At 47.9% G+C, this 21,522-nt stretch overlaps 1 long non-coding RNA gene and 1 pseudogene across 1 annotated transcript; one reads left to right on the forward strand and one right to left on the reverse strand.

The window, feature by feature from the left end:
* Nucleotides 1-235: 235 nt before the first annotated feature.
* On the reverse strand, nt 236-7,712 carry LOC115310569. Its single transcript, XR_005717100.2, has 3 exons — nt 7,625-7,712; nt 3,922-4,150; nt 236-322 (listed from the first exon to the last, which is right to left on the reverse strand). It is a non-coding gene; the product is annotated as an uncharacterized LOC115310569 (long non-coding RNA).
* Nucleotides 7,713-8,633: 921 nt separating this feature from the next.
* On the forward strand, nt 8,634-20,324 carry LOC115310579 (annotated as a pseudogene).
* Nucleotides 20,325-21,522: the final 1,198 nt, after the last annotated feature.

Consider the following 21,522-nt stretch of genomic DNA (forward strand, 5'->3'; position numbering starts at 1 on the left):
CCGAAAAGGAGGGTTTACTTTTCTCGATCGGACCCTGTAGCGCAGCAGCATAATATTCTGCGCCTTACTAAGTGCGTCGAAGGGTAACCTCCTCAACTGGCCCATTATGGGGTAAGAGTATGTCCTCAGACATCTACGGGTTTTCAATGATTATGGAAATAATCAAGTGGAAACTGCACTGCTTCAAATGTGAGCATAGCCCAGTCACGTCGGTCTTGTTCGTTACACGGTCCATCTCATCCCCACGGCATTGATTAATCTCTAGGTATGTCGGATTGTGTTCCTTCATGACGTCCAGCCACCGCAAGTGGGGCTCTTGTGCCTGCATAAAAGACATTGAAACCACCAAGTTACGTCTAGTCTGATTTGGACCTACGAGAAGTCCACGGCTGTAAGGCCATGCAGCAGCCACTGAGGACTCTCCTCTACATTTGTTTTCTTCATGGTTGCACTTCGCAGTATTCATGCATGGCTTCTCAAGATTACTGTTAAGTAGCACGACTGATTCCAGCCACTTAGAGCTGTTATTCTGCTAAGGCCACAGGCAAAATTAGTCCTGCCAATCGTAGACTGTGAGCAACAGGTGAGGTGAGCAATACCCATATGCTTCACATTAAAATTGGGCTTGTCTCGGCACATTTGGTCATGTTGAAACTGTCATGCCGTAGCCCTGAGCGTCACATGTGTGCCAAGTCATTGAATAAACAGTTTTATTTCTCTACTATGCTAAGTTAAATTCAAAGGACCTCGGTTATTATCCCAGTTAACACTGCGCAAACTTTGTAGGAACAAACGGTCCTGCAGTCGTCCATTTCTGCTTCGGGTAAACAGTTCGCTGTTTACCTTTCAGGTAAACAGCGAACTAAAAAAATTAATGTGCAATTCGCATCAGATAGAAATATGCACGGCTTTAAATGGCTTGGCTGCACTTTTGCCAAATAAAAGTGCACGCTTTGCAGCCCAGAACATTGCATTAGTGCCTCTGTCACAGGTGGCAACTGCATTTTGAGAAACTTGGCTTCCTTAGATGCCAACATCAAGTGACCCTCTGGCCCTTCTCGATATGGTTGTGGGCAGCTGTCAGCCAGCTCCACTCTGCCCGTGATAGTGGCCTGGGAGGCACCTTGTTGCGGGCCATGACTCCTGCAGCACTGCCCTCTCCACAATAGGGTTGTTGATCGTGAAGACCTGTAGTGCCTGGCAAAAAATAATATGCTGCCCACCATTGGAGCAACGAAGAATTGAACTACCATACCGAGTGTACCGAAACATGTCTTCCACACATAGAAATGTTATCAGGAGGCACAAAGACGAGGCAGAAAAGTGTGCGCCGTCATTGGTCGAAACAGTGAATAAAGGCATGTCATCGTGTCTCGGTGGTAAACAAAAGCCTGAGGTGCGTGAAGAGCTGACTGACTTGCTGCATATTCCTTCTCTATACACAGAGATATTATCCTTACATTTGCTCGAGACAACAGGCTGCCGACATCCATTTATGTACAAGATACCAACCTACAGGAATTGATATCTTGCATTTTTGTACCACAAACATGTTTCTGCCTGGAACATTTCACTTTTATTATCTCGGCTGCTCACACTGCTGGCAAGTGCGCCTTCACTGAGTGCATACAACAAAGCCATGTGTTTTTTTTTTTTTTTGAAGCAGCATTGAAATTATAGTCATAGTCTTCATTGGCTTAGGAAAGCCGTGGCACCATGGAAAGGCAACAGCCCGTACCATGAAGGCCCGCGGTGCCGCGTCTAATGAAAATGATTATGTGATGAGTATGTACAAGATCCGAGATAACTCTTATATGCTTCTCACATGACAACTTTATCAGCAGTGCGTCTTGGACAATGGCCTCCAAGGTTTGCAAGTTTGTAGCGTAGAGGGGCGTCCATGTCAATGGATGCCCCTCTACACAAACAGAAAGCTGCAAAATTTGTCCTTTAAAGGCCGATGCTCAACCTTGACGTTCTGCAGGGGCTATAATCCTCTTAGAGTCCTCCTCTCTTAAACTGCGAGGGGAAGCTGCATTGTGTGAAGGTCGAAGGTGGAGAGGATATAGGAAAGGAGGGGGTCCGAAAAAGTGCAAGCTGTACGTCGGCCTGCTGACGTACAGCTTGCACTTTCCACTTTTCCGAACAAGCTTTAAGCTCGTTCCTTTTTGCCGCAAGAAAAAAAAAAAAGTCCTAGTACTGTAAGTTGATGATGAGATCATGAGACATTGAAATACAAAACAACAAAACAATGGAGCGCGTAGCTTTCGGCACATGCTGCGCCAACTGGAGGTCGCCTAGGAACTCACACAAATGCTCAGATGCAGTGAGGGCGCGTGTCCTGCTCCAATATGTTCGACCCTCGCTCGGCACATGCTGAAGTTTCGGTGCTAAGCCGGCATTGCGCAGCTGGAAGCCCTCGCTTAGCTCGTACCAATTAAGATTAAGGACCAAAGCGACACAGGGCAGTCGTGCCTCGGCTTGGTTCTGGAGAATGAGCGGCGAGCTTTCCACTTTCAAGTCGATTCAAAACAAGCAGAAGAGAGCATAGGAATGAGGGCGCTGGGACAGAGGTGCGAAAAGGAAATGGGAGAGAACGTGAGGAACTGTTTGTTAGATGACGCCGCCCGCCCGAGGGTATCTGAGACGACTGTCAAGGGCCTCCACAGTCGTCCCAGCCACGCCTTGAAAGCCTATTTCTTGCATACCGTGAGTCCCGACGGGGAAGAAGAGCGATGCACAGGAGGAAGACGACGAAAAGAATAGAAAAAGAGAAAACACTAAAAGAGGACATGCATCGAGGAAGGCGAAGCTGCCTGCGTTTTGTACAGAATGCAGGCAGAAAGGGCACCCTGGCAAGCCTATCTTCAGAACAATTTGGTTCAGGCCACATGCGTTGTTGTCTCTCCACCTGTCTCGGTGGCTTCTTTTTACAAAGTGTTTGGCACCCACTTTCGCAACTTTTCGGGGTTGGGGGTTGTGGAGGCGCCGCTTAGAAAACAGTGAATTTTACCAACCTACGAAATCAGGACATTTGACGCTTTTCTCAATCTCTTGCAGGACGCGGGACAACGACTTCTAATGCGGGACGGGCGGTCACCCTAAGTAGCTGGAAGCGTAAACGAGAAACATTAGTTTATTTCTGCATCCAAAGCCTCCATGCAAAATAAATTTCAAATAATGTAGTTGACCCAACTCAGTTGCTTCAACCTTGTAAGAAGTGGCACGCTAGCTTTATTCGTACAGAAGCGAAGAATGGTTTTGACTAACTCGCCGTTTCTTGGCTAATGATGCTGAGTGTATCATTTCTGAGGCAAACTAACACCTTCACCATGACCGAATAGGGCATATTGCTATGAAATATAGCTAAAGTGGCCGTCATTTATCTGCAGTAAACAAGCCAAGAGAAATAAACACTGCGGGAGTGCTTCAACGCCCCGCGCCCAAGCAGCGTGCTGCTGCTGTGGCTACCGGCTAGCTTGCTCACGCCGCACTAGCCAAGGACCGACAATAATGTCAACAGGGCCTCCGCTTCAAGTGCAATGCTGGCGCAGCGCCGAACCTTTGGATGTGCAAGCGAGAGTTGAGCACATTAGTGCATGAAGCCTCGCATCCACTGCGCATTTTTGTGATTTCGCCGGCAAACGCCTAGTGACACAGCATGTACTGAAAGCCACGCGCTCCGTTGTTCGTATTTCAATGTATCAGGATAGCACAAACTACTAGTTAGAACAAGACTTGGTTGTCAAAGATGGAACGGCATTGCGCACAGGTATAGTCATCTATCACATGAATCGAGAAATTAGTTGCGCTCTGCGGGGGCCAAATATTTTACTACTGTCGTTGAGGTTAGAGTGTAGTGTCTGGCAAGTAGAGAGAAGGGGACAAGTGGGTATGGCTCTCGCATTCTGTGCCACTTACGAATTGACTCCCCAAACAAGAGCAGATGGGTTTCGCTGAGAAGTTTGAAAGCTACCGAGTACCCCTCGACGCTCTGTTCACTGTCCATGAGGACAGCGCCAGCCATCATTGCTACTGTGGCGGTGCGCTCAGTTCTGTCGCAAGAGGATGTCCAGGGCCTGCCACATGATAGGGGTCACCACCACAACTGCCGAGCCGGTTTCCCAGCAGCTCACCGTGATGCCGGTCCCTGAAAATCATTGTGTAAAATGAGGCGAGGCTCGATCTAATCACTTTTTTCAAGCAACTGTAACATTAGAATTCGCCAATAATTTGTCCGTTACGACTGTACTATAGCTATTTGCAAGCTAGAAAAAAAGGTGGCGGCTTCCCGCAAGGGGTGTGATGTGCATAAATCTAAAATGGAAATCTTAGCTGGGGTCCTCTATAATGACACATTCCTAGTAGAAACTGCTAAAGACTGCACAGGAACAGCCCCTCTATTTCATGAGGCAACGCGGTAAAATGCGGTGGCCAGCCATGTGACACTAGAAATGGATCGTGGCACTGTAGCAACTTCTAGTACACTTGGAGCCACTGTACTAAGAGTCGACAGAACTGCTAAATTGCGCCGTCCCGAGGACAGATGGTTTAAGGCCTCAACGTCGTGACGGATTTTTGCTGGGCGTCTATGGGCCCACACACTTTTTTGGACATAATTAGAGTTAAAAAAAAACAAAAAAACTTGAAGGTGCCTGAGTGTTTTACAGAATTAATGAAATAGCATCTCTCATGGCCCATCATTTTTGTTTTGATATGTGAAGTATTCTTTTACTGCAAAAATAACCTAATTTCGCCATTTTGACTTGTCTGGTAACAATGACTGTGGTCATCCGTCCCGTTTGCCCCTGCATAAACTTCTCGGCTACGAAGCAGCGACGCGATGACAGTAGTGGACATTCGTCTGTGCACTTTGCTTATGTATTCCTTTAGGCAGTGTCCCCATGGGTGATTCTTTGTGGCAGTTACGATGCTCCGCTCGAAATGTCTGTGGCAATAAAAGGGTGTGAATGCAATAGCAGCTTCATACTTTCGTGGTGCTACACTTTCTCAAGTTGAACATTGTGTACTTTCGTTAATGTTCTCCCTTGAGAGGACATCCCACCACACTCATTCCAACATATGCCTGAGCTTATAATAAATGTGCCTGGAGATTTTTAGCTGGATGTCAGGTGACTAACAACTCAAGTTTATGATTGAGCACGTATGCAGGCAGGCATAAGAGCAGAAGAATGTTTAGCATAGCTAAAAGATGAGGTTTCAGACGGTTACTATATCGCTATCAAGCAAAAAGCATCCCGCGCACTAAAAGGCATTTTTCACTCGTACAGGAATAAGACTAGTAATCGAAGTTTCCAGCTACTTTGTTTTTTAAGTATTGTTGCAATCGAAGTTCGTACCAAGAATCGCTAATTTTTGTACCTGGCTGCTAGTCCTTGAATTCGCCGCTTTTATTTTTTTTTTCACGGTCTCCACTAGTTTTACTGGTTCTCTTGAACTATCGTAGCATGCGGCTGCCGCCAGTAAAACCGAACAGCGCCGTTCCTGTTTTCCTCACTCGCATCACACGACTTCGACAACATCCATGTTTGTTTACTTTTCGCGAAAAACGCAGCCCACCAAATGCTGGCAACATTGCCATTGCGCATGCAGAAGAACGAGCGATTCGGTTGTTTTACAGCGATAGCTGTTATGGGCTCTTCCCCCCCCCCTTTGGAATGATGGCGTAGGGTGTAGGGCGTAGGGCATTCGGTATCCGTCGTCGATATTGAGGATTGCTCCAAAACATTTTGTTAAATTTCGCCGCTGTCAGGAATCGACCCTGGGTCTGCTGCGTGTGAGGCAAGCGCTTTGCCCCTGCACTACTGGCTCCATGGCACACTGCATCAGTAAAGTGTGTGTGGTGAGCACACATGTGCATATGAGTCTCGTGCACCGCCCGGCTACCTCCGTTTTCCAGGGAACGCAGCGGAACACAATCGTCCATGCACGCGAGATGCGTTAAATGGAAAGCAGGTCATGCCTATCATCGACAGTACACGCTCATGACGAAAATACAAAGAAGTAGCTTGAAACAAAACAGCGCCGTAGCACAGACAAAGCTATGAGCTCAAGCCCCAAGCAAACAATAAAAAGAGAAGACCATAATGGCTAGATGTCAAAACCCTAAGCAAAGTGCACATAAAGGCGCCCTAGTGAGGTGCTAGTGCAGCTGGTATTGGGTGTTTTCATTGGCATAATTTAGTGCACCATTTTATTGTTATTAGCTGTCTGGCGCGTGCCAAATAGAAGCATTTCGATGATGCCTAAGACTATCAAATCCGTAAAGCACAGAAACTTATACCTGCCATTGTGTTACCATTGAACAACGAAATGGCCGATTGACATCACGTGAAAACAACCAACGCCTATTCGGTGCGTTAACCTGCTTAGCCCGGTGGAAACTGTCCTACCCAAATGAGCCACGCCGCGATTCGCAAAAGCGTCAGAAATGAGTTGGAAAAATTTGCGAACTTGGAGTTGCTTGTGAAATAGCCACAGACGTGTACTTATGCAACGCACATTTGATAAATCTGTGTTCCGTCGAAGGGTAGCTTCACTACTCGTGGATCCAGATGAGCAAACGGCGCAAAGCATTCTGAATGCGAACCTGATCATTGAGGGTCTTGTGCTAGCTTGCACTAGCTCGCACTTCAGCATCAAAATCTTTAGTCGCGTGGCGGACATCGCATAAAGCCGAAGGTTGGGGGCCGAAATTCGGACTTCGTATTTCTAAACAGGTTAGTGCCCATGGTGCCACACAGTGGACCACCCCTCGCAACGCACTTTACATATCACAAAGTGTACTGAGTGTTCCCAAAAAGGGTACGTGCAAATGTAGTCATGCCACAGGGTTCACACAGATTATTCACTTAATCGGTCAACACAGGCGTATTACAGGTGTTGACGCGGATGCGCCAACAAATAACGACGAGAAACAGTCGACTGAATAGCGCGGCGTCATTAACGTTATGCACATAGGGTAACGTTAATTCTTCACAGGAACTGCACCACACCAGAGATCGATTCATCGTAGCTGCGGGAGGGGAAAGAGCCTGATTGCGCTACAAGTGTCTATAGGGTGTTTTCATAAGACTTAAGTCTGTCATTTTGTTAATAGAAGTCGGCGTAATGAGATCTGGAAGCTTCTGCGCACTACGCATCTGAGGGCATGAAATGAATTCTTAGAATGATCGCCTTCGGCACAAGCCATAGAACTCATCACAACAAAATGGCGAACAAAAACACGTAGGTGAATACACCTCATACTCCGAAGATGTATTCAAACAAAAACTACGTCTTTGCCATTTGCTTGTGACTGCGAGAGTGCAGCGAGGGCGCGGCCGTGAGCAACAAGCTCAGACGTTTACAAAATATAGCGTCTACCTGTTAGTCAGGGAAGCATGTCGTTTTTGGCACGACACACGGCATCTCACACTGTTACGATGCAAAAAAAGTTCTATCGAACCGAACAAGAGGTGTTCAATCCCGATTTGTATTGAGCTGACCAAACATGTTCGTGTCACACTGACGCGACTACGCCGATCAATAAGGACAAACATAAAGGCAGATTGAACAGCGACGTTAATGAACAGTCAAGAAAATCGGCTGTCATAGCCCATACCGATATTTCCAGCGTGTTGAACCTCGGCAGCAGCGAACTTCGAGACTCCAAACTTCTTCTGCCATCTGCACTGCATCTGCCTCCGCCATTTGCCGCCATCCGCCATTCAAGGGCGCCGCCGCGCCGCGTCGGCCGCGCCATCACGCGGCTGACGCGGCGATAAGACAATAACTCGAACAGAAAATTTAAAAAAAAGTTATAGGGAAATCGCTATCACTAATTAGGAATTATTTTGAGCATTTCTGTGACAAATTAAGAACGTTAATTATTAGGCTTCAAAGTTTTCTTACTTCCCACCCATCCAACCGACTCAATGAATGTTACTGGTGTAGGAAACGAAACCGAAACCAAGAGCGGCGTCAGAAAAGCCGGATGTCAATCAGCGTGGGGATTAGCCTACCACGCCTACCCTCTCCCTTTCTTTTCCTTGATCCTTTTCACCTTTCAACCCTTTTTTTTCCCCTGTTGCAACCTGTTGTTTCAAGCTCGACATCGAAGCCACTGGTGTGTTGGTTGAATCATCGTGCTCTTGTTTGAATCGCCGTGCTTTCGTCCACGATTTGACTTTTGCTTGCCAGCGTGGAGTTCACCAAGGTGCGGGTCACGGTGGTGCGGGTACACGTGTTGTGTGGGTACACGTGTTGTGTGTCACTGAATGAACCATCGGCGACGTGTTCTGCGAGACATTTGTAAGCTGGTTGAATCACCGTTACTTTTCCTCTCCAGTATCCTGACCGCTGCGCACTCGTGCACGAGTTGAATGTGCTTTGCATCACTGTTTTTTCGTTCCCCAGAGTGGTGAGCGTCGTGCTCTCATGCGCGAAACGAAAGTGCGACTTGTCTTCTGTGTATCACTGCTACTGAACCGCTGAATTTTTTTAACGATGGACGAGCCTCCTTCGCCGTTCGAGCGGCTGGAGGTAGTGAAGGACGACCTCGCGTCGACGGAAAAGGAATCAGTGTTTCGCACGAACCTGAACAACGAAGCGGCCGTCGACGAATGGCTGGAGGCCTACAGTCTCCAAACAAACACTTCTTGGATCGTCCAAAAGGTCCAGAAGGAGGGACAACGGTACGTTCATGTCATTCATGCTTTCCGCGATTGAGGACCGTATCGATGATAATTGGAATGCGGCTCTCAACTAACTATATATCCTGAGTCTTTGGCCGTCTCGGCATGCTATTTAGGTTTTCTAAATTCAGAACAGTTATTGAGAAAACAGCGAATGGAAAACACATTCGAAATTTCCCGCGCAGCCGGGTGCCGTGACGTCACGGAGAGGCAGACGTGCAGGTCGAGAAAAAATAGAGCATGCTGCGGATTTGTTTGAACCTGCGTAGTCAGGGTGAAAATGAAATGGCATTTGTTTCACACCACCAAACTTCGTGTAATCAGTTGTCAATAGTCGTGAAATGGAGCGCATAGCCAATGAATGGAAAGCGGAGAAACTTTCCAATGTCGCAGAGCTTTATACACCCCCCCCCCCCCCAGAATTTTTTGTGCAAAGTACAGACAAGGCTACACCCCCCCACCCCCCCCAACACACCCCCAGGTTGAGGCCGACCCCCCCCCCCCCCCCGAATTTTTTGTGCAAAGCACAGACAAGGCTACACCTCCCTGCCCCACACACCCCCTACAGCCGCCCAAAAACTTGTGACCCCCCCCCCCCCCCTTGTTGAAAATTCTGGATAAACCCCTGCCAATGTGTATTTAAGTGGTGTACTTACCATACCCAAATTTCATTAGTGTAGGCTCTCGGCACTTTCCCATGCCATAGAGATATAGCGTTTTTCTTTTCCAGGATTTTAATCCGGGAACCTACTCATGAAATTTGAGTATGATAAATGCACCTCCTAAAGAGACCTTGAGAAGTTTCACTGCTATCCAATCATTGGCCTATTTATACGATCAATTTTACGCCTGAAGAGCGCCCGCGGACACCATTCGAAAAAAACACTCCTCCCACGTGTGAGCCAAATCTGTGAGCTATTCGAGTGAGCCAAATGAACCTCTCCACTTTAAAGCAGCTTTCCTCCTCAAGAATTAACGCTACCCTATCTGCATAGGGTGCTCCCCCTTATTTTGCTGCATTTGTGGTATTTTCAGAATGGTCTTCCACAAGGTCTGGCGCTGCCAGCACCACCCTCGCAACAAGGTGTCCGAGCGCCGCAACGCTGTGTGCATGGCCAGACTCGACGTAAAGATAAAAAAGTTGAGCAAGGGCTCAAAACAGAACGACCCGTACCTGCGCAGGGACGTTCCCTTGGCTACTGTCATACGAATGGACACTCAACATTCGCATAATACACATTCAGCAGACGCTCTGCGCCTCCTTCGGGGCACACGTACCACGAGGCAGACGTTTGTGGGCTACTTTAGCGACGGGATGGCAGTCAGCGAGGCACGGAGGCTCCACGAGAGCAAACTCTGCATGGAGGAGAACGGTCCCGAGCTGCTGGCCAACGGCGCCCTCAACCCTCTGGCCAGAACCGTGCAACACTGGCACACTGTGTGGAGGAGCGCCTGCTTCGGTGGTGGCCCATCGACGCTCTCTCCAAGCTGGAGGAGAAGGCACCCTTCTATGCTGCTCAAGGTATGCTACAAGTTATTACAGTGCCATGGCTTATTTTTGACATCACATGACCTACCAGTGTATCTTTCCACGTCACCTTGTGAAAAGAGAGGTATTGTTCATCTGTGAGCTTCAGCACTTGCCACTAGGCACATGCTATTAGAGAGCAACACCAGTTCACATTCACATTTCTCGGCTCTATGCACATCACATGTAGCTGTGGCAGTAACTACACATTTTTTTTGCTGGGAATTTTAGGGGTACAGAGGTGAGTTGCATCGTAAAGCTCACTTGAGAAAAGTGATTAAAAAGAGCCGTGCCTCAATTTACTTAACAATTTCCAGGCACAAGTGTGACGGTCAGCCGGAGTGACACCAGCAGCTGTTGGGCAGTTCTGGTCGTGACCCCCAGCATGCGGCGGGCCCAGGCACTGGAGGCAGCGAGGGACATTGTCTTTATAGACTCGACGTCCTCGTGTGACACCACCAAGTGCACCGTGACAGTGGTGCTGGTGGCGACAATGGCTGGCGCCGTCCCCTTAGCAGTCCTCCTGCACAACGAGCAAAGCACGGACGGGTACTCGGCAGCATTCAAGCTCCTCAGCGGGACCCATCCACTCTGCTTTGGGGGTCTATCCGTAAGTAGAAAATAATGTGGAAATTATAGCTTTTCTCCGTGGAAAAAAGCTGGTTGTCATTTACTACACTTGTTTCTGCCTCAAGAACATTAGAACCCTAGTAAAAAGCTTCGGTGTCTGCAGATGCAACAAAATTTCCCCCTTATGTAAAAATTGGCGTTTCATATTTTTAATGTTTAATTTTCTCCAAATTCGGTTTCGGTGCCTCACTTTTAACTCCGAAATTCAGTGTTTTCGGTGTAAATTTTTGCGGTCAACCAGGAATTGTGGTTTATCAGGGCCCATGTTGTAAAAGCAAATGCATATTTTTCGCATTTCTAGAAAACACAACACAGCTTCATTCGCAACCCGGGATATAACAAACTAGTTTGCACTGTGCAAGAAATAGGTGCAAAGCGTCATCATTCCGTTGACACGGATGCACATGTGTGCCAAGCATTCCACAAACTTCAGGAGGATACTGCTCCAGGCACAAATGCGAGCCAGCATTGCTGACAAAATTGTGCCGTGATGAAGCATGCAATAACTTTTGACGACACTGTTTCAGACAAAAAAAAAGTGAAAGCCGTTTACAACTCCCTGTAACGCCGAATTAGAGCGCAGCTCTTGAGGAGGAGTAGGGAAGGGTACTGGGGGGATCAAGTGACCTTGGGTGGGGGTCACGTGACCTAGGGGGGTCACGTGACGATGACGATGCGGATACCGATGATGACAATGACGATGCGGATGCCGGTGACGTCATCAGTGATGATGACGATGCGGATGCAGATGACGTCATCAGTGACGTCACTGATGACGTCATCAGCGATGATGACGATGACGATGCGGATGCCGGTGACGTCATCAGTGACGTCACTGATGACGTCATCAGCGATGATGACGATGACGATGCGAATACCGGTGACGTCATCAGTGAGGATGACGATGCGAATGCCGGTGATGTCATCAGTGACGTCACTGATGACGTCATCAGTGATGATGACAATGACGATGCGGATGCCGGTGCCGTCATCAGTGATGATAACGATGACGATGCGGATGCCGGTGACGTCACTGATGACGTCATCAGCGATGATGACGATGACGATGCGGATGCCGGTGACGTCACTGATGACGTCATCAGCGATGATGACGATGCGAATGCCGGTGACGTCATTTGATGATGATGACGATGACGATGCGGATGCCGGTAACGTCATCAGTGACGTCACTGATGACGTCATCAGTGATGATGACAATGACGATGCGGATGCCGGTGACGTCATCAGTGATGATGACGATGACGATGCAGATGCCGGTGACGTCATCAGTGACGTCACTGATGACGTCATCAGCGATGATGACGATGACGATGCGAATGCCGGTGACGTCATCAGTGATGATGACGATGCGGATGCCGGTGACGTCATCAGTGACGTCAATGATGACGTCATCAGTGATGATGGCAATGACGATGCGGATGCCGGTGACGTCATCAGTGATGATGATGATGACGATGCGGATGCCGGTGACGTTATCAGTGACGTCACTGATGACGTCATCGGGGGTCACGTGACCCCGGGGGTCACGTGACTTGGGGAGCCACGTGACTTTGGGTCTCACGTGACCTTGGGGAAGGGGTCACGTGACCTTGGGGTGACCTTGGGGAGTCACGTGACCCCCGGTGACCCTTGGGAGGGGTCACGTGACCGTGGGGTGACCTTGGGGTCACGTGACCTTGGGATGACCTTGGGGGTCAAGTGACCTTGGGATGACCTTGGTTACGCCGACGGCGACGGCGACGGCGACGCCGCTGAAGCCGGGAACGGGCCCCTAAGAGCTGCGCTCTAAAATTAGAGGGACACTTGGCCTTAAGGGTGCGACGCGATAGCGCAAGGCCGGGTTGTCAGGGCAGGGGTGGAGGAGGGCGGGAGTGCAGAGGAGGCGGGGAAGGGAGGGCAGGGTGGTGGGGCGGTTGGGGGACTGGAGGGGTTGTAGGATGGTGGGGGAGGGAAGGTGTGGGGAGCTGCAGGGTCACACCACCCCCCACTGCTACTAAGAGAGGGCAGGGCATGGAAGTCAAGGGGATGGAGGTCAGGAGTCTGGGGAGTGGAGGGGTTGCAGGCGGGAGGGGAAGGAGAGGGGAGTAGTGGGGGAGAGAATGGGAGTTACGGGGGGTAAGGAGAGAGAAATCCCATCACTGATTCCCATTTAGCATCCGGGCCACGTGACCCGGGTTTTGAGGAACGGGGAAGGGCCCTCCCACGAGGTCACGCCAGACGCCGTGACCCGGCTCACTCGACACAGGTCACTGACCGGTCACGCCAGTCCAGCCGGGCCACCTAGCATGACCCGGGTCACGCCAGGTGCCATGGCCTGGTTCATGTGACCCGTGTTCCGGGTCACGTGACCCACGAGGTCACGCTGGACGCTGCTGGACTACTACTACGCTGCCTTTTCCGCTAAACGGGAGCCTTACACTAAGTGGCGGCCCATACTGCAAGTGAGATGACCGGCAGTAGCCGTCACCTCATAGACAGAAGGAGGGCAAGAGGGGGACAAGAGGAGAGCGAGAAGGAGGAGGGGAAGGAGGGTAGACAGAGGGAGGAGGAGGTCAAGAGTAAAGGTAGAAGACCATGAACACACAATAACGCAAGAGAGAGAGAAAACGGGAAGACCAGGACGGAGGGCAGGGGGGACTGAGGATGAGGTGGCTTTGAGTTTGTGAAGGAAGAAGACGATGGAGGGGATAAAGGTGGGGCGGACCAAGGAGGCGGGGAAGCTGGTTAGGGGACGGAGGAAAAAGGTGAGAGGAAAGGAAGAGTGGAGGGAAGAGGAGCCTGAGGAAAGAGAAGGGAGCAAGGTGCGGATGGGAACAATGAAGATGAGGAGGAGCGGCCAAGGGTTCAAGGTCAAAACCAAAGGTCAAAGCCATGAACACAACCACATGACAGATAGAGGGGGAGTTAAGAGTTAAGCGAGGGAATTAAAGCCACGAACACACAACCACATGACAGATAGAGGGGAGGGAAGAAGAGTGAAGCGAAGGAATCAAAGGCCACAAACATGCAATCATAGGAGGAAGAGATGAGGGGGAGGAGGAGGTAGGGCACAGAGGGGAGATGGGACGAGTATGAGGTGGAGATAAAAGAGGCGAGGGAGGAGGGGAGGGGTCAGGTAGGAAGAAGGTCTAGTGTCAAAGGCCACCGTCACACGGACACATTCCGCCGACCACTCAAAGTGAAGGGCCCATATACGGCTACCGCAGTAAAACTATAGCACGAGGGGGTAGTGGTTTGACCGAGGGATCAAGCATGAAGGCTTGGTCTAAGGTTACGAGAATGAGAAGGTGATGGTAGCACAGGTTGCACCAAATTCCTTTGTAGTGCAAATACTTCATATAAACCGTACGTGCGCTTCACTGAGATACATCAGTCTTGCCAGTTCTTTTCAATTGCACTCAGTGAAGGCACACTTGCCAGCAGTGTGAGCAGCTGACCTTAAGCCGAGGTGAAAAGAATGGAACGGAATGTCCCAGTGTATACAGTTGTTTATTTAAAAAAACAATTGTTTATTAGTTTCTGTAAATTGTTGTGTTGAACATAAATTAATGCTATCAGCCGGTTGTCACAAGCAAGTATAGAACAGTTTCTATAGCTACAGAGAAGGGATATGCTACATGTAGGGACTAAAGCATTTACAAAGCATGACGGTTCACTTCTTTGTCTCTCTCCGATTGTGGGACGCATATCATCTTTTGCCAGGCACCCGAGGTCTTCATGACGGACAATTCGAGTGCGGAGAAGGCTGCTCTGCAGGAGACCTGGCCCACGGCAAGGCATCTCCTATGCCATTTTCATGTGGCGCAGGCGGAGTGGCGCTGGCTCACAGCTGCCCACAACGGTGTGCACAAGGACCAGAGGCGCTGCCTGATGTCAGCCTTCCAGGAGGCAAGTCTTTTACTATGCAGTTGCCATTGTGACAGAGGCGCTTGTGCAACGTTCCGCAGTATGAAACTTGCACTAATGTGCAGCAAAAGTGCAGCCCAGTTATTTAGAGTAGGGCGACACACCTCTGCATGTTAATGGTCTTGTGGAAATCAGTCAGGCAAAAGTGTGCATGTAAAGCTGACAAATGTTTGTCAGATTTCTAACCGAAGTAACCTCAACGGTAATGGCCAACTGCAGGTCATGTATGCTGACACACAGGAGAAGCTGGAAGCAGCGACAGCCCAGCTGAGGCGCCAGCCACACCAGGCCTTCGTGGCACGGGTGGAGGCCTTCCTTGGAAGACAGGAGGAGTGGGTGTTGCTCTACCGTGCCAACACCACCACGCGGGGGCACAATACAAACAACTTCTCAGAGGCCACCATCCGTGTCCGGAAGGACATAGTTCTCAGCAGGGCAGAGGCATTCAATGCTGTGGCACTGGTGGATGCGGTGGCCATGGTGTGGGAGAAGTACTTCGAGAGTCGCATCCTCCGCCACGCCCACAGCCGTGTCGCAAGTCACCAGGTGGTATACAAGCGGCTGCTCTCCAAGATGCCACAAGGTGCAGCTGAGAGCATCCAACCTCTGGGCGACAAGCTCTATGCAGTGCCCAGCGCCACACGCCATGACGTGGTCTACGAGGTGGCCGCAGACTTCGGAGTGTGCAGCTGCCCAGTCGGGAAACAAGGGGCTTTCTGTAAACACCAAGCTCTGGTCCACGAAACCTTTGGTGGTTGGTTCCCCAATGCACCCCCTTTGACTACGGAGGACCGGCATCGATTGGGCAAGCTGGCCTTGGGTGACAAGTGCCCACCCTGGGAATTTTTTATGCCCTTTCGTGGAGAGCAGCAGTACCCAGGTGAAGAAGAGAGTCCCAGGTGCACCCCCGAAGCTCCCAAAGGCCCAGACAATGCAGAAGCCACTGACCTGCTAGAAGCCAATGACCAGCCAGAAGCTCCTCAACCCTCCACATCGGCCCTGGCACCAATTGCAGCGCAAGACCCTGACCAAGCTCAGCGTGCTCAGGTATGTGCACTCTTTGATGTTCGCGTCTTATCCAGCTCCTTTTCCCAAGCGAAGGGAGCACGATAAACTTGTATAACACAAGCTCCTTTTACAAGTCATACCGTGAGAGGCTCTAGTGCGCAACTAGAATTTAAAGTGGTGCATATTTCCTAGCAAATACAAGCTGCGCACTCATCTGTGATGCATGCTTTTTACCTGAGAGACTGTACCAAGTGGAAATTAACAAGTGCACCACCATTTGTTCCTACAAGATTATTGGCCCACCTTTAGCTGGGGTAACTACGAAGGTTCTCTGGTGCGACTTAGCAGTGATGTGGGGAGAAAATTGTTTATTTAAAGGCCAACGAATAAGCAGAGAGGAGAAAACTGCACCTCAATTTCTCCTTTCCACCCGAAAGAGAAGGATAGTCTTCCTCCTTGTGGTGTAAGTTACCTTCCAGACCCGCTCCTTTTGGGCAAAAAGGAATGGAGAAAAGGGCAGAGGGGAAGGGTCATTTTCTTGGCTGCAAGGTACTCCATATATGTCAGCCTTTGACTACTTGGCACACATGTGCTTCTGCTCTAGTGGCCAAGCTCTCAGTGTTTCAGCACGGGCAAATCTGTTGAAACAAGCAAAATTGTAATTTCTCACATTTTATTTATTTACATTACTGTGAACCTTACGGTCAACACAGGAGAGAAAAATAAGTTGTACAAGCCAAGCAAAATGCATTCACACTCAAATGAGTACTTATGCACATGCATGGGTGCGGTCACACCCTGCACATCTGAAGATGTATTCCGCACACATACATTATTCAGTTAAAAATTTGCGCAATGATAATTTAAATGACTTGAGATTACAGCAGCTGACGACTTCGTTTGGCAGAGCGTTCCACTCTACTATTGTCCTACAAAAGAAAGAATACTTAAATACATCATTTTTGTATTGATACGGAGCAATCGCCCTGACGTTGCTAGTTCTTTTGGGAACGAGACGTTGAAGGCCACAAGTAAAGCTGCGGATCTAGCTTTGTCATTCCAGTTATTATGGAAAAGAGTTCTTTTAACCTTGATATTTTCCTTCGCTTTGCCAGCGAGTCAGCCTGCGCCTCTTGTCTCATTGAAGAAACAGATTTTGTATGTTTATATCTGGAGAAGATAAATCGAAGCGCCAGATTTTGTATTCTTTCAATTTGTGATTCGTGGCATTTTCTATACGGGTCCCATACAGTGCTTGCATATTCTAACAATGGGCGCACATAACACATGTACGCAAGTTGTCGAACATCACTATTGGCATGCCTAAGTTGTCTTCTGAGGAATAAGAACTTTTTGTAGGCTTTTGAACAAACGTAATCTACATGACTGTTGCATCGCATGGTAGAACTAAAAATAACACCCTAAATATTTAAATTCGTCCACCTTTCGCAGTTGCACGCCACCTATGTTATAGGAATACTCTAAAATGTTTCGTTTGTTTGTAATGCTGCAGAGTACTGTTTTATCAAAGTTAATTACCATACCCCACCTTTCACACCACAAGTAAAGTTTTTCTAGAGAGGCATTAAGCAAGTCTTGGTCTTCGACTGTACGCACTTTTGAAAACAACATGCAGTCATCTGCAAATAGCTTTACAAAAGTGGACCTGTACCGACCCTTGTGGCACACCTGAATACACTGCAAGGCGGGTAGAGCATGCATCACTGCAGTAGACATACTGTGTTCTGTTAGTTAGGTAAGACCGGACCCACGACAGTATATTGCTGTTTAGACCCACAAGGTGAAGCTTTTCAATTAATTTGTTATGAGGCACGCGGTCGAACGCTTTTGAAATATCCATAAACACGACGACAACCTGACCCCGCTCATTTACAACAGATGAGAACTCATGCGCACATTCATATAATTGTGTGACCGTCGATAGACCCAGTCTAAAACCGTGCTGATGTTTGTATATTAAGTTGTTTTCTTCTAAGTACTGAGTGACATGATTTGAAATAATGTGTTCCAGCAGTTTGCAGCAAGTCGACGTTAATGATATAGGATGGTAATTTTGGACTGTCATTTTGTTTCCAGATTTGTAAATGAGTATAAGTTTACCACATTTCCAGCAGTCTGCTGGAAATTTGGATTGTTGGAGAGAGGCTTGAAATATTATGAAAAGATATCGGGACACCCACTCAGCATACCTTTTCAGAAATGCATTTGAAATGTCGTCTGGCCCCGACGCCTTCTTTACATTAATATTCAAAAGCAATTTAAGTATAACACTTTCCGAGACAACGAAATCTGACATACGAGGTTCATCAGAGCTGCTGACGTGGTCTACCGGCGGGTCACTCGAGACTGTAAAGACTGACTGAAAATACATGTTAAATTCCTCTGCCACTCTAATGGGACATGATACAACCTCATCGCTTACCATCACTTCTGTTATTACTTCTTTTTTCGACGAGAAAAACCGCCAGAATTTTTGCGGAGATTCCAGCAAGAAACGAGACAGCACATTGCCACAGTAATTTTCCCTAGCTTGGGAAATAAGATTCTTCAATTGTCGCCCCAAATTTGCAATGTCTGAGGAATTTTGTTTTGCTTTCCTTTTGCGCTTGAACTTTCGCTTCATTTGCAAAATTTCTCTTGTTACCCATGGGTGATGTTGTCGTGCTCTCACGTCCCTTGTCGGAACAAAGTGATATGTACAGTAGGAAACAATACTCTTAAATGTTTTCCATAATTCGGTAACATCACTTAACTGACTAAAATGGTCAAAATGTTCAACTAAATAATCGAGGATGGACACATCATCAGCATTTTGAAAATCTCTGACAGTATGTTCGTGACAAGCATTATCGGCAGCTGTTGTGTGTAGTTCTAAGTCAAGAAACACCATTTTATGATCTGACACTCCGTCGAGCACATGTGCTTTATCCGCTTCCACTATGTTGCTAACAAAAAGTAAGTCCAGAATTGATTGGCTCGTATCCGTTACTCTTGTCGGCCTGTCCACTAACTGTTGAAGATTAAAACTGAGTGCTATATCTAACAAAAAGCTCGGAGGACGCGATTTCATTTTTACCTAGTTTTTGCTTTGCCTAGTCAATATCAGCATGATTGAAGTCTCCAGTCAAAATAATTTTAGTTTTGCCATTGAAGCGCAACGCCATGTAATCATACAATTCTTCTAAAAACCACGCGGCGGTGTTTGGCGGCCTATATACAGTACTAACAACAAACACGTTGCCGTGAACTTTAATCTTACACCATAACACCTCCCTGTTGACAACGCAATCTAATGGTACCAGGTCCACCGTAATTTTTGCGATAATAGCCACGCCGCCGCCCCTTGACCCTCGGTCTTTCCTAATCATTCTGTAACAAGGCGGAATAACTTCATTATCACCAATACCACTGTGAAGCCATGTTTCCGTGATGACAACCACGTGGGGGTCATGAGTTAGCAAGATTGTTTCCAAATCATCTACTTTATTCACAATACTAGACAAAGTATAATAATGTGCTGTCCTCAATGCGTTTTGTGCAGGCTCGAGAGGAAGTCTACAGGCGCCTGGAGTCCCGCATGCGACGACTGCACGCCATGAACGAGGAAAACCCAGCATACATTGAGCTTTTAGATGCCCTTGGTGACCGGATGGATCGTGTAACGAATGGGAACGACGCATATGGATTCATGCTTACGTTGAAGGCAGCTGCAAGAGTACGACAGCGTCGGGGACGTCGGATACGGGTACAGCCCACAAGCCTTGCCAGACGTCGGCCAGGACTGACAAGGGGTTCAAAGAGGGTGCCGGCTGGACGCCCATCAGGCCAACCATCTGCCAAGAGGCCCAGAAAGAGGGCCCACTCCCTGCAGATGAGCATACGTCACAATGTGCCAAGTGCAAGACTGCACTAAAGGTCTTGGTGCCTGCCACCTCGTCGGGATCAGGTAGGTTTCGTTGAGCCCCATCCTTAGAAACAGTGGTGTAACAATGTTGATTCAGCTCTGACATGACTGGCAAGCTGCAATTGTGTGAGCACTTCGTTTGTCTGCAGGGTCACCGTGTGGACATGGGATGAATTCTTCAGGATCCCATCACGGTATTGGAACAAGACTCACATTTCGGCAGTTTCGCTGTCCCTGCAACGTAAAACTTGCTTTGTGCTGTAACTGAAAGCAAGACGTAGGCATTTTTCTTATTTTTTGCAAGCCTCTGTAACCTCCCAGGTTGAGCTGGATTTCATAATGTGATTCAAGAGTCTTTAACCACTTAACTGCCAATGACGAGATATCTTATCATGCTGACTTCTGGCCGCAACTGCCGATGACGAGATAACCCGTCATAAGACTCTGTCATGAGGAAAATACATTCCACAATTTTTTGGGGGGGACAAAACGTCAGTTTTCTTGATTATCAATGTCCCAAGCATATTTTATAACATTTCTAGCTTGTTTTGGTGTTAATCTACCAAAAGCAGAGCAATGTTAGTGATTGGAGAGCAATGCCATGCACTTTAAAAATGGGAACCATCATACATTGTTTGCTGTTGTCACACGCCTGAAAAATAAGCGAAACATCGTTCCTCCGACCGATTCAAAGTCCAGCGGCGATGAATGGCTTCCGTCAAATAGGAGGTAAGATCATCTGGACTTGACTGAGTGACCCAGTAATGAAAGTGTAATTGACAATGAGAACTTCCTCATGGCGCAAGATTGGGTTTGCATCCGCATTGATAATGCACGTCCCTCTTCACCCATATTTTGTTTTACTGCATGCCCTGGAGTGCCTCGACATTCGACAGACTATAATTCTGTAAATGATCAAGTCTAATCAAAATCACTTTGCCTAAACTCTCTTTGTACGGGGCTTGTACAAGTGATATACGTGTGTTTTCACCAATCTAAAAGCACTGTACAAATTTTAAAGAGGTCTTTGACTGCCGGTTTGGAAGATGTTGTGTCACTTATGCACGAGTGTTTGTCAAATGTTTTATTTTTAATCAATTTTAATAAACCAATGACCGGTAATCTCTAATGACTGTGATCTTATGCCACCCCCTTTCATAAGTGCCTGTACATTGGGACCTTGTGTTTTACATTGCTCCTTCTGCTCTTAGATTGCTGAGCATGATTTCTCATCTAACATGGAAGTTTTTTTAAATTTCTCATGTATCGTTTCATTATTTTGCGGTCTGAATTATTCCATGCTCGGGTTTGTCACCATGGTGTGGAACTGTCTTGCATCATCTGACATAGAGAAATTAATCTGTGCGAAATATGTAGATGGCACATTCCTTACAAAATTACCTCTTCCAAGGAAGGTATTGCTGTACCTACATTTCACAATTTCCCTCCATGAACTCTATCAAGTCAAAGTGTTGCACGCAATGTACTAGTATTAATACAATATTTTCCGGATTATGGTCCCAAAGACCTAATTTCAGCATGAAATATTTGTCAGTGGATAGCCCGCACCTACAGCCCTTCTCACCTGTATAGTGAGCAAGGACAGATTTTAGCTTTCAAAAGGGTTTTTCATTGACAGCCTACATATGATGCATAGTCCATACACATGAGAAGTGCAGAGACAAGCCAGGCATTGTTCATGCACCACTCGCGGGCTGATCACGGCTATTCCTGAGGGTCAAGGATGACCTACACTGTCTGCCTAGGGGCAGCTACCTTTCATGTCGCCCACAGAGGTGTTGAGAGCA

The sequence above is a fragment of the Ixodes scapularis genome, unplaced genomic scaffold, assembly GCF_016920785.2.
Source record: "Ixodes scapularis isolate PalLabHiFi unplaced genomic scaffold, ASM1692078v2 ptg000044l_1__unscaffolded, whole genome shotgun sequence".
Classification (NCBI taxonomy): Eukaryota; Metazoa; Arthropoda; class Arachnida; order Ixodida; family Ixodidae; genus Ixodes; species Ixodes scapularis.